General features: G+C 38.3%; 2 long non-coding RNA genes across 3 annotated transcripts; one reads left to right on the forward strand and one right to left on the reverse strand.

Moving 5' to 3' along the window:
• Positions 1 to 1,172: 1,172 nt before the first annotated feature.
• Positions 1,173 to 11,544, reverse strand: LOC110041750 (uncharacterized). 2 transcript variants are annotated; one of them, XR_016205602.1, is made up of 2 exons: positions 9,913 to 11,544; positions 1,173 to 2,450 (listed from the first exon to the last, which is right to left on the reverse strand). It is a non-coding gene; the product is annotated as an uncharacterized LOC110041750 (long non-coding RNA). The 2 variants fall into 2 exon arrangements; XR_016205603.1 differs by having other exon boundaries at positions 1,173 to 7,734.
• Positions 11,545 to 11,637: 93 nt separating this feature from the next.
• On the forward strand, positions 11,638 to 12,060 carry LOC149117228 (uncharacterized). Its single transcript, XR_016205601.1, has 2 exons — positions 11,638 to 11,817; positions 11,946 to 12,060. It is a non-coding gene; the product is annotated as an uncharacterized LOC149117228 (long non-coding RNA).
• Positions 12,061 to 16,990: the final 4,930 nt, after the last annotated feature.

The raw sequence follows: 16,990 nt of genomic DNA on the forward strand, positions 1-16,990 counted from the left end.
CCTAGTTCCTTATTAGGCCTCAATATTTCGCCGCTGTCAATCGTTTTTCGGTCACGTGGTCCAGGCCGTTCGCACCGAAATCAATTGACCGCAAAGGCCTGGGAGAAAGCCGTACAGGAACTAGATACATGCACTGAATGATTATCATTCTTGGTGAATATTGAAAGCAATCCTCCAAAACTCGTTTGCTGGCTCGACTGAGCAAAATTAGGCTCGCCACGCCATCTTTTTCTCTTTCACGTTATGTGACGAGCCCCGTAAGAGGTCTTCGTAGGAAGCTATCTCGACAGCTTACATAAGACAATCAGTTGGAAAACCCCCTTAATTAAGTAGACACTCTTGGAAGCTGAAAAGGTGTCCCTACTCCTGGTACTAGACTGTTTCATAATCCACAGTTTGAAACTGAAAACGTGAGTGCACGAGGTATAAGTAAAAATGCGTTTGACACGAGTTGTGTTCTGGTAAATCGCTGTCCCTTCAGATCGTTACATAGGGCGCATTTCAAACATCTTTCACATTGGTATCCTTTCGCCTTATCCATGGTAGAAGCAGTCCAGTCTCAACACGTTCGTCGTTACCTATCAGGAGTTAAACGACCGTGAAGTACACCGTAGGGCCTGGTATCGGGTTTTGGTGATGTGGTGACGTCACATCTCACGTCGCATTAGGGAGAAACGGGATGGGAACGCATTGTTCGAGTATGCTCATAGCTTCACAGAGATCAAACACAAAATTCAGCGCCATAAGTGTGATAGAGATTGAGAACTGATAATCCAGGGTGGATAAAAATTATTGAATATGCAACATACGCAGCTTAATTTTTCATTGATTGTCTTCACTTTAAGCTTGAAAATAGAGGATTTGAAAATATAGTAATCAGTTATAAGCGGCAGTTTTGGCAGAAACTGCGCACGCAGCAAGTTTGACCGCTGTTGAGGTATTAGCCCCTTTGTTCATTGCAAGGCGTCTCCTCTTAAATTCCCTTTCATAAAGAAAATTCACGAACAGGAGACATAAACGAAAGTTATTTCAAGGCTCTTTAAGAAAATATTTGAAAAAATAAAGACATTGAGTAAAACATGGCAATGAATTGCATTTTTTGTGCTTCAGTTTACCTTCCATCTTTTTGCCTTTCGATGAAAGTAGTACATCCAAAGCATAACACCAAAATATGACTCAAGAAATGGGTTTATTTGGTGGTCTTCACAATTAAATATTACAGCATTTATTAATAGACACAGATTACTTCAACTTTCTAAAAAGGATTCTTTAAATTCCAACGAGGTTTTTTTCTAATTCTCACGATTATCATCTCTCTACTCAATACCATAAAACGATTTCGCACCTCGTCGAATACACGTGGTGGGTACTTGACACTAAATCCAAGCGTTTCACTCTTAAATCCTTGATCATTCCTTAATAATCTGTATACAGTTCAGCTGTGAGCAAAACTGACCAACCAAAAACAATTATTTAGCATTAGCTTAGAAGTTGCCTTCGCTAGTGCAACTTATGGTTATAATTCAAATCGAGCTCTTTGTATCACCGCATTGAAAGTATCAAGTATGTTTAAAATGACAATTATTTGTCACCATCTGCCTCTATACAACTAATTGTAGCTACCTTGAACTTTATATTGTTTTCTTCAGGGGAGCTTGCATGCTCTTCAACTAACGTAACCTATCAGCAACTTGTAGCTAAATTCCTCGTTATAGTGTACTTGGTGATCTAGTTGGAGGAGGGGCTAATCTCATTACGTTTAGTGATTTTCAATCACCCACTTACTCTAGCTGCGAGTTCAGTCTGAACTTTGACACTCAAGTGAAAAAATTCTATAACTGCCACAACAAAAAAGATCATTTCGTACACTATACACCGCGTTCCATACTCCGCTTTTTGTTATCTGTTACCGTCTTGCTAAAAATGAACTAACTGTACTTTTCTATTTATTTTCTTTTTTGGTTTACCTTTACTCTCCATTGTTTGAGACCATTTATCCTGAGGTTTCGCTACATTTAATCTAAAACCGCTTTGTACAGGAAAATTCCTGTAAAAATCTGAACAATATACACGTTAAATTCTTGCCTAAGGTCGAATAGTCTACGGGGTCCTACAGCCATGAATTAACGTAGACCTAAGGCAGTTCAAAACTAATGCATGGCGTCTTGAATTGTTGACACCCCCTCCCTACCACTTGTACTTCTTACATCGATGAACGTGCAAGAACATACAAGTAGCAGAAACGAAACGTGCCTGGAGTATACGCCACTACAGGGTGAGCTAAAACTGGACTTTTGTACCTCATCTTTACTTATAAGCAATCGCTGTCTTCCTACGAGTTCTTATAATGTTATCGTGTTTTTAACGCTGCCTTGCTACCTTACTTCACAAATGTGTTTCTCACAATACTCGGCTTTCCACGTTCACGATGACGCACTTGTCCAGACAATCTGAAAGAAGAAAGGAACAGTGATGAAGAAAAACTTGTAGCTAGATCTACGAAACGAAAGCACAATTTTATTACTACTTGTTTCTCGTTTCTCTTCTGATTTCTCCGGTTGGAACGAGAAAGATGATTAGAAAGAACCGCGATGTATGTTTTCTCTAGTTTTGCATCTTATCAATAAAGGTAACGAAGCCTTGATGCAAAAAGAGAGGTTAGAATTTCCACAAAGACAAATATCGCGAAAGCGCTTTACAAACTTGTTTCTCGGCAGGAATTTAGAGTTTTCTTTGGGCGCGCTGAAACAAGAAATATCCACGCAGGCAATCTCTCTGGCCACGCAGTCGACAACTGACTGAAACCGGTACTTACTGGCGAATTTATTGACCTTGTCGCAGGTGAAACAAGGTTTAATAATGGATGCGGACTGGGCGCACGCACATGGTCCAAAAGCCAGTTTAATTAAAATGAGACAAAAGTGATAATCACGGTCCAAAAATATCGCCGTGTAGAATGTATACTTCCTTTGTGTTTCGACATACGCCTTGCTATGAAATAACACGCGATATCAAAGATGATTTATCGGTGACAGCTTGCTGTTCGAGAGGCACGCTAACACGGCCGGTGCAACCCAACTAGGGCAGGCTCAGTTCTAAATATCTATACTTTCTTTGATGTCCTCAAGCCAAACGATGGGGTTTAATAAGTCAATACTAAGCTATGTGACCGTTTTTCTATTTTTTCTTTCCTACGAAGATGGCATCACACATTAAAACACAGTCAAACTGTTTAAGGTAATCAGCTCAAAAAGGCCATAAATAGACGCAGGCATTTTGGTAAAAGGAATGCCGTGGGTGTATTGTTTTAAAGAAAAATAGAAAGTTAAATTAAACGAATGCAAACTAATAACATAACACTTGCACATTTTCGCGAAATTAGAAAAAAGGGAGGGCAATTATACCCTTTATACTTAAATAATGGACTTTAAAAAAATAGAGGGCAAAAACACACCCTTGACACTTAGATAATAGACTTTTAAATCATCCTGTCTACAGTTACAGTTTTGTCATTTCTTGAAGTTATTTTTAGTGACGGCCTTCATAACGGTCCGACACAGTCGTAATCACTTCCTGCGGAGAAGTAATAAAAAATTACAACAAAAGCGAAGTAGACCCCGCAGAATTTCACGTGGAATAGGAAAACAGAATACCTGGAGAAATTTAAATTCTAGATGTTGATTGTTAATCATCTAGGCGGAAGACTAAAATTCTCCTCAGTGGTTGTTATTCATTTCTTTCGATGTAAGTTATAGGAAGTTAGTTTTACATCAAGACACTGTATTCTTAGGTTGATCTTTCTCCCGGCACATTCTACCACATTCTTGGTAATGGTTGGTATTGTATGGAGAAATCGTCTAATGATAACTCTTCAGAAAATAGCCTGTGTAGGAAAGAAATGACGCTGATTTTCGATTCTTTGCCGTTGATGAGGGAGTTCGCGGGTAATTAAACTTTTCTCAACCGGTTGTAAAGGCTAGTCAGCTTGTCGAACCTTCTTCTGTCATTACCGTACTGACATTCCCTTACCATCTGACGTACCATGTATCTTAGCGTAAATTAATTTTCAGGTCTCAGTTTTGCTTTGAGACAACAACCACCAGAAAACGTGTCCTTCACAGAACATAATGTTTGCTTCTTACTTTGGCTCCATGCCTTTCCTTGTGTGTAGAGGGCAGTCGCAACGATTACATCTCCGCAGAGTGTGTTGAGTAACTAAACACCTTTCAGAAAGTCGACTTATCGGTACGGAGTAATCAGGTTCGAAGAAACAATGTCAAATTTATAAGATAAAGTTAACGCATAATCCGTCTGAGCCTTAAATCTTTTGATTTAACTTGTCTAGTTCCTTTTTGTTACGTGCTGGTACGCATTTTCTGATAACAAATCGGTGTATCGTAATCTGCTGTGTGCCAGAAAGAATCCTGACAAAAGTCTGACTATGCGGCTTCCCAAGAGATCCAGCAAACATCGACCAGATTTTGCTCGCACGGTTTGCTCTTGAAGGCTTTTGGACCAGCAAGAACAGAAGGTCGAAAAGGATTTAAATTCTTTCAAGCTCTAGGAGTCAATATTTTCATTTTCATTTTTAGGATTATGCAGTGAGAAAGTTTCTTGTGATACTGTATACGGCTAGAAAAAGGGCAGAATGCCATGGCAAAATGCCGCTATTTTATATACCTGAGGATAGAACCTGCTCTTGTTAACTGACAACGAAAATAAAAGTTCGAAATAATGGTATTTTATATAAAAAGCTGTTATAGGTAGCTCTTTATCACAGGTGTTCAACGCATGCTATAAGAGATGGTATGGATTTGAAATTTCCATGTAAACTGAAATGCCTTCATATTTCCTCATGCAGCTGAAATCTTACTTGCTGTTCTTTTTCTATCTTAGGCGCTTTTTAAAGCCGTGTTGTTGAGAGTGATGAAATGCTTTATCACATTGGAATTTTAACAGGAATCTGTACAGGTTCTATTTTAATATTTCTTATCCGCTTTAGGTAACTGATCTAGTAAGTAATCAAGATACAGTAATGAAATTTTTGGACGTCAAATTCTGCTTGTTACTAAAATTTACCAAGTTACAATCGAAGTCTTAATTTGCTTCAACAACCAAAATATCTTAGTAGGGACAATAAAAACACCAAACTAGAGAAGCTTATACAGATTTCTTTTAAAATTCATTAACAAACTCTCATTACTTCCTTATCTAAAAGCTGAAAAAAAATCATGTCTTGCTGGCACTTTCGCAAGTCATTTGAGCGATTTTTACTTTAACAATCAGTCACGTACAAAGTCAGGTACAATAGAATTTCAAATCCCCATCGACTCTTACTGTATGAGGAATGTTTTCCATACTTAGGAATGCAGTGGGGAAAATAAAAACAGAAAAGTTTAGTAAAAGATATCCCGATTGAAATACGAGTGATTTGATGGCGTTTTATTCTGCTCGACATTTTCGTGCCTTATGTGCATGGACACACTAGTACTCTAGGGTTTCAGCTACAGGATTGCATGTTAGAGCAACGCTGTGTACAGCACAATAAAGAGCAACACATGTAATACTCCTCGATAGCACCGCCTGTGAAAGGGCTTAATTAACACTCAGAGCACTGTTGAGTAATTACACACTAGGGTTTCAACAACAGACATGAAAATTAGAACAAGTTTGTGCAGCATAGTAAAGGGCACCGTTACTACTCAGTACCTTTTATTTGCATGGTTGCACTTTAGAGTTTCATCCACACACTCAAATGTTCAAAGCACCTTCTATAGGATAATAAACAGTACCACTTTATAAAGGAACCCCAGAGGCCCTTTTCTTTGCACGCCAAAACTTTCATCAGATCAATGACCCATGCAAGATATCTAAACGTTCTTTCGGCTTACAGTGCACCATGGTCAAGTTAAGAGACAGGAGCATAACATCGACTAAACTTAAAAAAGACTATAACTCAGTAAAGTAACACTTTCTGTTCTATACGGTCTTTTCCATAGTCGAGTAAGGTATACTTTACAGAGTCTACTCGAGGCCAGTTGCCTTACATCACACAAGTATCAAGGACAGAGCTAGCAGAATCTGAACAGCGCACAAAAGAGCAACAACAGCTCGAAATATTCATTCTCATAACTGGCTGCTATGCATTTGAAATAAGTTGGTACTGAGATTTTGTCTGTGGTGCAAAACCGCTATCCCTTAGCTGACGAGCGGCTATTTTCTCATTACCTGCCTACTTGACTATACCTTAACCTTAATAGGAGAATTCAAATGTTGATTTCTCGTGGGAGAATGATGCTTAAGCAGAATGAATCACCTCCGTTAAACTATGCAAGCTAAACCTACTCCCGGTTTCTTATTGTGACGTTCACCTGGCAAATCTATTTTCGAACTTCTGAACGCAGTGAAAACAGGTTCATCGAATTCGAATTGATACACAAGAGGCGGACAACATGCATTTTGGCTCCGGCCTGTCTAGGTACCCACCACTATTAATAGATCGCCCGAAGCAATGTGATTTGCATCAGCTGTCACGCTTTTATTGCAGTAATAGAAGAGGCTCTTTAGTTCTCTTTGAGCACTACGCGAATGTTGATTGAAAAGATGGAAAATCGAAATGTTACTGATGAAAACGAGGTGGAAATAAGGGACTATGCCCCATCCCAAACCAAGGAAGTGATGTTAAAGAATGCAAAACCTGGTCTCTCCAACTCCAAAGATAACATAGCGTGATATTACATGCAAATGTAGGATCCACCCATGCTTAAAATCGTCCCGGTCATTATCTTAAATATCCTACCGTACTGCATAAACGCCTTTACAGAGCCGATGCTTTGGACAATCCAAACCACTAATTATATCGAGCATTGCCAAAGATTCTATTTTAAGCAAGTTGCCAATTAGATATTTCTATAGGTTTCCTGTTTTTCTGGCTGTCTAGAGGTTCAACCATCTTCGTGTAGACACAACAATAAAAATCTGTTATTTTAAGCCTATTCTGTTGTCTAAAATCATAACATATCTGAAGAAATCATTTACCTTTTTAAAACCGGCTGCATTGAAAATAGCCAATTGCTGCTTTCCTTTTGTGTCCTTTAATAGCAATTAAAATAGCTCAAAATATACAAATTGGGGTTACTATAATAAAGATGCTTATTATGTAATCAATGTCCCGATAATGGAAGGCAAAAGGATTAAAGTTAGACCCGTTCAACTCATCACGTTACAATTGAAAGCATTCCAGGCACATGTTTCAAAATTATAATGTGATATCTGAAGGAGACCGGAAGATTTACAATTGTAGATAAAACAAAACCGGGAGAGGAGTGTCGAAGCTTTGCATGTGGTGCAATTGAATTTCTGGAGGAAGCAACTCACTGTTACAAAACAAAGCGTTTCTGAAACTGAATGGCGCTTTTGTTTTTCTTTTCTTTTCATTCTGTGTAAGAACGAGTGTATTAACCAAGGAAAATCAAGCAGAACTTGCTTCCAAAATTTCCATAAATTGCATTTCAAGCCGCCTGACTTGTCACCTCACAGACTGACAATATACAAAATCTTTAAAGCCACTTACAACTTTCATTAAAATATGGCAGTTTCCTTTGATGCATCAAGAATATTACAGGTTAAGCCTTACAGATAAAATACATAACTGAAATAGCATTAAAATTATTTTTACCTGAAACAATCAGAAGTGATATATCCACAAGGCCTATTTTATGATATTTGCATCTTCTATAGAGTAAACAAACGTTTTAAGGTAAGCCTAGTGAGAAGCGGGGCTCACCAGGTATGGATTTTAGAATATAAATGGATCATTCTGCGCTGAAGGTAATAAGTAAGACATCATTTATAGAAAATTGCCTTTTTGTTAAAACAGACCAAAGAAACCTTGGAGAATACTGATACGTTTCAGAACAAGCACTAAAATACACTGTTTTACATTCGCAGTTTTCAAATCACGTGTTTATGGAGTTTTTGAAGGAAAATTGGCAATTGCAACCGTTTTTTCAATCATTAGTTTATAGTTTTATTTCTAGTAACACTTTTACGAGAGAGGCAAAGTCTTGCAAATGCAATGATTGAGCAAGGATTTAACACCCTCAACATGCTTTCACTTCGTAGGACTCCGAGTCAGACACACCTCAAGACCCTCAAAAATCGTGACACTGCATTTCAAAACTGATATCCGAGTTGGGATTAGTCAAGCTGTAATCCCACTCTTTGCATATTTCACCCCAGCAATTTAATATTCGATTCTTCGGCATAATACAAAAAACGCCAAACATTTCGAAGTTACACTGAAATATTTCAATTGGCTTAAAACTAAAGATACCTTTCGTGCCAGTAGCTGGCTAGGCCAGGTGAAACAACGGTGAATCTTTGTTCCAAATGTCTTGAAATCATGCAATATATAGAAACAACGTTATTGACATATTAACATGAAGCACGTCGGTTGACTGTGTTCCTAACTTAAAAGATATCTCTTTGCTTGGAATGTTTTCGTTGCTCTGGGGCATAAATTAAGCCCAGCAGTGCTGGGTGTTATTGAAAGCCGGAATCAACCACTTGAACACTTGAAACTCGAATTTTTAGATCTCTACAGCAACACTAGAAAATGCCACCTCCACAGATGTGCAATGCAAACTGATCAGACTGGAACCGATAAACGTAAACGAAACATTTGTATTGTTTGGTTCGCTTATCGTTTAATATTTTGAGCGGAGGAAATGGCACTACTGACATAATCTATCATCCGATAACTGACCATTTCCACATGGTTAGTCTCTGTTCCCAGAGCCGGCGACCAGACCGACACGTAATGTTTAACGGTAAATAAAAGCAAAAAAGAACGAAAAAGGCAAACTGTACTCTAAATTAACAGAACAGTACCCAAAAATAAAAGATTACAGTCCGAAAATCCGCTTTAAAATAAATCCAGTGAAAAGTAAAAAGCAGTATTTTACCATTATCATACCCTATATCGATTCTGTCTAAAAGATATCGTCTTCGTGTACCATAAAACCATTTAGATGAAACATAAGAACTGCCTTGATTGTGCTGGGAAAGCAAACGATAGAAAACCATCCTTAACCTCGAGGACACTGTCTTTTTACCACAACCATTGCGTTGATTGATAGTTGGCCTCGTGGCCCATAATTAACAGGGGCGCCATATTGGATTTTGGCAAAAACTGCCTTGGCGCTTATATGCTCCACGAGCCACTGCTTCAAGAGACTTGTTCTTACGTTTATTGAAAATGAAGCATTCCAGCTTTCATTACTGAGCGGAAATTTGTGAAGTTAATAAAAATCACCTCGTGCAACGTTACGAAATACAGTGATAAACGCGCGAGACAACACAAACGGCAGCATCCTTGTAACAATTTCTGTAGCGATCCATTAACACTGAACAGTAATCGAGAAAAGTCATCCCTAACACTGAATTTTCCATGAAGAGGCATCCTGGAGGTTTGAAAATGAAAAATAACCTATAATCGGTTTATTTTGTCGAGCATCTAAGCACACAAATTTGGGTGGGTGCACCCAAAATCCACTTTAGCATACGTTTCCATACGTCTTCGTCCGTCAGAAATAGTCAAACTTACAAGTAAAAAAAGATGCAATAAAAAAACCTATCGACACCTGGAACAAAATAAGCTTTCAAAGGAAGAATTGTGAATGATTATAATGACAGGGCACCCGATTTACAACTCGTGACATGTTGAAATTGATATCATAGTTTGCTCTGGAGCGAGAGAATAGGCCAAACTACGGCTACAAAGCTAAAGGGGCATATAGCACTAACACAACCTTGTGGGGAAATAACACTACATGGTAAAATTGTTAGATAAATTGCGTCTAACACCTTGAAATTAGAATAAACGCGCTGTAAAGAACGTTTGAATCCTACCGGAAATCTTTGGACGCCGATCCACACGAAAGCTACCGATGAAAAATGGATGAACTTCAAGGCCAGTGAGTCCAAACGTTGAAGACAAGGAATATTCCACGACTGTCAAAGATAGGCAACATTAAATGTCCAAAGTTCTGCTTCGTGTCGTTCTTTGGCTTCATTATCGCATGAGTAAACTTTCGTTACAACGAAGCTTCAATGCTACCTCTTTTACAAGACTAAAATCTCTCACGAAGAGGTCGTAGAGTGCGTTTGCATTTTGTTTCAGGTACCTTTTGGAAATGCCGCGACGATGCCCCGCAGAAAGGTATCACTTTGTCGCCAGCCCAAGGTGTTTTCTTCAAGAACAGATCAAGCGTGGTGTGAGCTAAATAAAACCTAATCTTCCCAGAAGCGAGAGTTATGTTAAAGAGATGCCAATCGAACCAATCACACTACGAATTTATGTGTATTAATAACCCAGTGTCGTTTGAATTTTGTGTCACGAACAACAGGAATACGAGGGGAAAATTTCTTTACGCTCGTTCATGCAACCTGAATCGTGAACTACAGTGCCTTTGTGAAATGAATTTCCGACTGTGTCGAATTTTTGACTTCAAAAATTTGATTTTCTTGTTTCGTGACTTTACCAAAACGAAATGCTATCGTCGTGGCTTGCTGAGAGGGGGCAGATATTCAAGCGGTTTCGACCAATCATAGCACAGGAAGAGGTCACGAAAAAACCAATGAAACTCCCTCCAGATCGCACTTCAAAGAAACCGGTATTTTGTAAAATATTTACTTGATATCGATAGATTTATGGTGTTTCCACGTGAGATACAGGATAATTTGCCAAGAGCTTCATCATATTTGTATCACTTCGCTAGAAGGAAACTATTGCAAATGGAACTTTTAACTGAACAAGAAGGGTTTTGAACTTGCCTTAATTATTTGTCTCGCGTAAATGATCTACCCACCTGAACAAACAGCTAACTTTCCGCTAGCTACTAGCACTTTCTGTGCGCGTTGGGTTGACTGTTCAGCGAGGGTCATTCGGGTCATATATTAATGTCTTCTGCTGAATGGCAATTAAATTTCGAAGTCGATAACACTACTGGAACTTGAAACAAAAAACTAAAGAAAACTAAAGAAAGAAAGAAATAGATTTCCAAAATTTACTGCCGGTAAACGCTACAGGTAAACTGCTTGAATCTCTTGCCAAGTTTTTGACAGCAATAAAATTTAAGTTCTCTGTTTCGTTTAAGTGCGCTCAACTTGGGTGCTCTTTGGTTCATCTGATGAAGTTTTATTTTTGATTCTTTGAAAAGATAGTGAAACTTTAAATATCTTAAAAAGAAAACGGCGGAATTTATAAATAGCGTTTTAATGTGGGCCGCCTCAGATTAAAATGCGTAAAACAACAAGCTAGAAAAGCAACTTACCGACCTGTCTGTCTGCTTTAAAGCCACATATTGATAACCAAATTATCATGAACAGAGGAAAAAGCGTTTTCTGTTCGCTTGGTCTCAGTTCGCGTGCCAACAGAAAAACGTTGTGATCATCGGAAGAAATGCTTTGTTCCCGTACAAGCTATTTCAATTGCAGTACCATTATTATCTTTTCATGTTCGTGCAGAACATTGCGTGTCCTTCACCCTAATGACAGGTTTCTTAGAGCATATTCACGATATGTCAAATGCGTGACTTTCTACAAACACCTGAACACGCAATGCGGTCCATTCTGCGCCCGCGATGCGTCAGCCGACAATCACAGAGCGCATAGTCAATGACGTGTAATTCAAAATGGCGGAGGAATGAGGTGGAGGAATGGCGATTTTTCGCCTGTCTCATGAATGTTAGTTTGGCCTTTCGGAAGGCACTGTTAGAGCTGAAGAGAATCATAAACTCGGATAAGAGAAATACGGTAAGTTGCGCCATGTCTTATGAACGGAAATTTTCCCCAAGTGGACTTTCCAGGCTGACTATTACACAAATTCTTTGACCATCGAATTGTCGAACAAACTCTGTAAAATTTTTGTGCCTTGTTTACAGCTCATGGAAAAACAAAAAGAACAGCAGCAACAGAAACTGGCGTATTAGACCATCACAGATTAAGACCTGTATGTAATTTAAGACTGGAATTAAAAATCTCCAATGTGTTATGGTACATTTATTTGGCTATATTTATTGTATTGCCACTTTTAGTAGCAACTTAGCATGGTTATCTCGTATATCTTAGTTTTTATCTTAGTTTTGTCATAATATTTCTATATGAGATAATTAATAATTGTGATACCCTCTATAATAAAGGTATCTTATCTTAAAAATTTCAAGGTATTCAATTGGTGTGTTTTGAACATCTGTGGACTGCAAGCCTTTTATCAGCCCAGCTATGCCCGAGTTGTATATTCTATATTTCTATGCAACAAAACAAAGACAAACTGCAGCTTTGAAACATTTATATTCTTTGTTGTAATCTGACAAATTGAAGTGCATAGCTATTCTAGGTCTAATTGGGAATAGTGTCATTCATTGGGCAGAAATACATGTATCTCCCACAAGTGTCACTATCATAGAGACAACGTTTTCGCTTAATCATAGAAACTATTACTCATTAAGTTTAAGAATTTAGGTTCTAACCAATATTTCTTTTGTTTAGTCTTGGAATTTCACTACTTGGATGTTCAGTTCTTTGAAAAGTTCAGTGATATAGAAGGGTTTCATTAAGAGCTGGGCACAGGGCAAATTGACCGGCTGTGAGGATGATTTTTCCCTACTGGTTTGACAATCTAGTGGAAAGTTTCTTTCATAAAGAAGTTCAGTTCAAATAGATTCGACCACCTGTGAAACCAGTTGCCCTCCTGCTAAAAATGTCATTGAAACCTCTGGATATATTTGTGGGTTCATTCTTTTGTGTCTTTGTGTTGATCAAATTCTCAAGTGTGGTCATTTTAATGTACATGTGAGTGTTGTGCAGTGCTTTCCAATGCTGAGGCATGGGAAGGGTGGATCCCAAATATCAACGTAAAAATTCTATTTACCTGTGTACATATAGTTGTTTTTAGGACCACATGAGAGAATTTTGTGTTCAATCACTTTGGCTTTCTATGTATTGCAGTGGTTTATTGACCATATTCAAACACAAAGACATTATGGAATGGGCAGTCTGCTCATGAACTAGGTGGTAAATAAGCAACCGTCATCATCATAATATTCACCATCTTTATTCAAAAACAACGTTATTGCTGCACAATGTGCCTGGGCCTGCCAATAGCTAGTGGTGGTCTAGGCAGGCCAGTCTATCATAGTCTAATTACGAACGTACTTATTTATAAATACATGACAACAGGAAAATTTAAAAAAGTAAATATTTAACTAGAAAAGTGAGAAAGAATGAAAGAAGACTTAGCACCTGTTCAAAGAATTGTGTGTGGAAAATTGAGAGGCTGTTGGATTTATTAGACAATATATCTACATCTATTTTAACCAAATGAAGTCAGCTCTTCAACAATCGTTGCTAGCACGTTGGAACATGCACTGAGCGGCCTGTGTTTGACTCCTTGTTGGGGTGTTTGTGTTTTATTTGATAGGAAGGTACTTTAATCTCAGCTGTAAGACTGTCCCAGGAAGTGTCTCTCTGATGTCGTTTTCTGCTTTATTATCTAGGGCATGAATCTGTTATACTGTACATTGATATTTTCTTTTGGAAGAGAATAAATAGAGTTTCGTTGACAATAACTCTTCTTTTCAATTTGTTTGGACGAATTTGTGTCTTTTTCGGTTTTCCTTTTCTTTGTTCTTTTTCACTAAACATCGAACCTGAATGGTTAACGGTGTGTCGTCCAAAATTTCCACTGATTCAGAAACTAACTCTGGAAGAATTTGTTTGATTTTGAATCTGAGCAACACAAAAATCTGTCTTCTATACACCTTTCTTTTTGATAACCAAAACCGTACTCTTGCGATGTGTGGTGAAACGTCTAGACGTTCAGTAGCGTTTTTACAGAAAGGCATGAAAAAATCATAGGTTTCACCTGAAACGTTTAGTTTTCAGATAAAGAGCATAAGAAATTGAGAATTGTTCCTTACAGCATCACAATATTCTGTCGAGTATTACACAGTTGACGTAACAGACATCTGCCGATAGGAGACATTTCTTTGATGAATACGTACCCCAAATTTTCAGCATTGGCGTTATAACAAATGTCAGGACTGATGACAACAAGAAAGGAGAACAATCGCGTTTGGAGCTTGGGATTTGAGATGGTACGGGGATTGGAGTTACCGCAGACATTTCGATGCTTTTATTGTTCAGGAAGGGGTTGGGGGAAACAACTAGAAGCGATCTGTAGTTATTAGAACTTATATGCACCTCTACTTTCGTCGTTCTCGCGTAGTAAGCGGCGAGTCGAGTAATTCTCCAATCAGTCATAAAATAGCAGTCTAGCGTCTTCTTCGCTGCGAAACAAGGCTTCTTAACGCAAGGACCATGTACCTCTTTATGCGAAAGAAATTTGTACGAAAACCTTTATTGTTTCATGGAGCGCACAACTGAAATACATGTATTCAGTCGTCAATACTCTTGTTTTGGATGTGTGCTTTAGTTTTCAGAGGATCTTATTTATTTATTTCCTTGAGACTGTCATTTATACCTAACAAACACAGGTGAAAAATGTTACAATTGAGATTTTCAACAACACGTTTTCAACAGAGAAATAGGTGAACTTTGTTACAACGTATTTTCAATGCAATGTTATCCTAGTCTGAATATCCTAAGAAGTGTTTGGTAGTATTCTGTAGTTAGCTCAGTAATAAAGGTTTGAAACAGACGAAGGAGTTAATGTAGAGAGCACATAATACCTTAAAAGGGTCCTGTTTCAAATCACTTGAAGGAAATGGAAAGAGCACTGCACTGAAATGTATCTTCAAAACTTAAAGAACATACATATCGCTTTGGCAAAATTTCATGAGGATTACCCGCACACCTTATTATAAACAGTTTTCTCCCCGTTAGTATATTTAGGAGTGTGCGATGCGGATTCGGTGGAAAGCTGACGGGTTTACAAATGATATCGTTCTTTGCTATGAAACTTACCTCTTCTTACCTCTCTTTGTTTATAAGTGAGATTTCTTTGCTGGATTAATGTTGCTGAAGCTGGGCGGGTCTAGTGCGCTCTGCATGCAAGCAACACGAACCACTGACGCCTGGCATCTCAAGCCTTGCTCCAAGGTCTGGCCCCGAAACACCGCAATTAATTATCGCATTTTATACAGGTGCGAACCTGACTTTCACTCCAGTAAAACTACGTGCTACATTTCCATGTTTGTCAGCTGGATCTTTGTCTTATGACTGATTAAAATTAATACCTGTCTACGAGTAAAACACCAACTTGGCAGCTATTAAGCTTGCACGAGGGAATAAAAACTGAAACTTAAGCAATTCTGCCTACACATTTGCAAATGGTCCACGTGACTGGCAGTTTCTTTGTCATCGGGCAGTTTCCATCATGGTTGATTCCGAAACATTTTTGAACTGTATCGAAAGAAAAAAAGAAGATTAATTCGTTTGAACTAGAAATACAGTCACCTTTTGGCGAATTCTGCAAGGGCAGCAAGGCCGTATGCGTGGCAGCAATATATGGTAATTCTATAATCACAAGCCATCTTTTTCACTGACTTAGTTTTATGAACAATCAAATACAATAATTCTATAAAACAAAGCTGCTGCTGGGTACAATTTCAGACAAGTCGGTTCCATTTTATGTCTTTCACTCTCAAGCTTGTCAAGAGTTTTCGCGATTAGATCTAAATGACCTATGACATTAGACAAACATCGCGGTTTCTTTTTTGCAAATTTACGACGAAAGATTCTCCACTTAATTAGCCGAGAAGACACTAGGTCACGCGAGAAAAAAAATTCAAATCGCAAAACTCCAAGGCGTGTAAAAAGTAGCTAAGCCTGGTTACATCAAAGGTTCCTAGGAACTTTTAACGGAGATTAATTTTCTTGGAAATTTTATTCCCTCAATCTTTAACCATAAGCAGTTCTAGATTCTTGGCATAAAACAAGTTTCATTAATAAGCTGTATCGTAGAGGCCCACACGTTTATGCCCGGATTTCCCTTGACACTGAACAGAACCAGCGCGTTTTATTGTTTTTTTGAAATCAGTTTATATAAATTTCGTAGATAAATATTCTTACGTATTGTTGTGTTGTTTTAAACAGTGGGCGAGCGGTGTTTTAAGTAGGCCGCGAAAACGCCTGCGCCGGGAACTTAAAACTATACAAAGGAAGTCCAAGCTTTGATTACGTTCTAGGATAATCTACCTCTGTTTTCCCTTTCCATTCCGTGTTTCGACATAACAACTTAAGTTAGACAGTCAGACAAAGGCCTCTTATTGCACGAAACGCCGTTCAATAAGGGTTAGCCGCTTGATATCAACATCAATTTTAACAGATCACAACGGTTTGATATAAAAACGAACACATTAAAACTTTGGAGCGGTCGATTGAACTCATGAACACCCAGCTTTTTTTTTTTGCCTTGCTTTCTTTCTCATTTCCTTTTCCCGAAATATTATTTCTAATTTTTCACCGTACTTTTAGTCCACTCGGTTTACTTGATACAAACATTCTGGATAGACGAATGACAGCAGGTCTCTTGGGTTTCAAAAGGAACTACGAACTTGCAGTAGAAGTGCTCGCTTCAGCAATCTTTTTGTGTGTGTGTTTCGCTTGTGAGCCACGCTTTGTGGAGAAACCACACAAATATTGTACCTTTGCCAAAGTCGACGGAAATTGTGGCTTCATAAATCGCCGACTCGTTCCATTTGAGTGGCTAGTGACAAAAAAGGTGCCTGTCTTTCAATGGCTTTCTAAAGCTGGTCAGTATAACGCTCAAAAAATGTTTTTCTGCGCACAGCACTACTCGAGGTGAAGTTTATTTTTCAGCCGTGTTTGAGTAATTCCACCCACCCCACACTTCCTTTAATAATAATGTGTCGTCAGGGAAGACAGGTTTTAATTAAAAACCTTGTTCCTTTAGCTGCTCTGTTGGAGGCTTTTCTAGAAATGCTAGTTTCCTGCCGAGTTTCAT

The sequence above is a fragment of the Orbicella faveolata genome, unplaced genomic scaffold (genome assembly GCF_042242905.1).
Source record: "Orbicella faveolata isolate gen_17 unplaced genomic scaffold, um_ofav_v1 contig_12, whole genome shotgun sequence".
NCBI lineage: Eukaryota > Metazoa > Cnidaria > Anthozoa > Scleractinia > Merulinidae > Orbicella > Orbicella faveolata.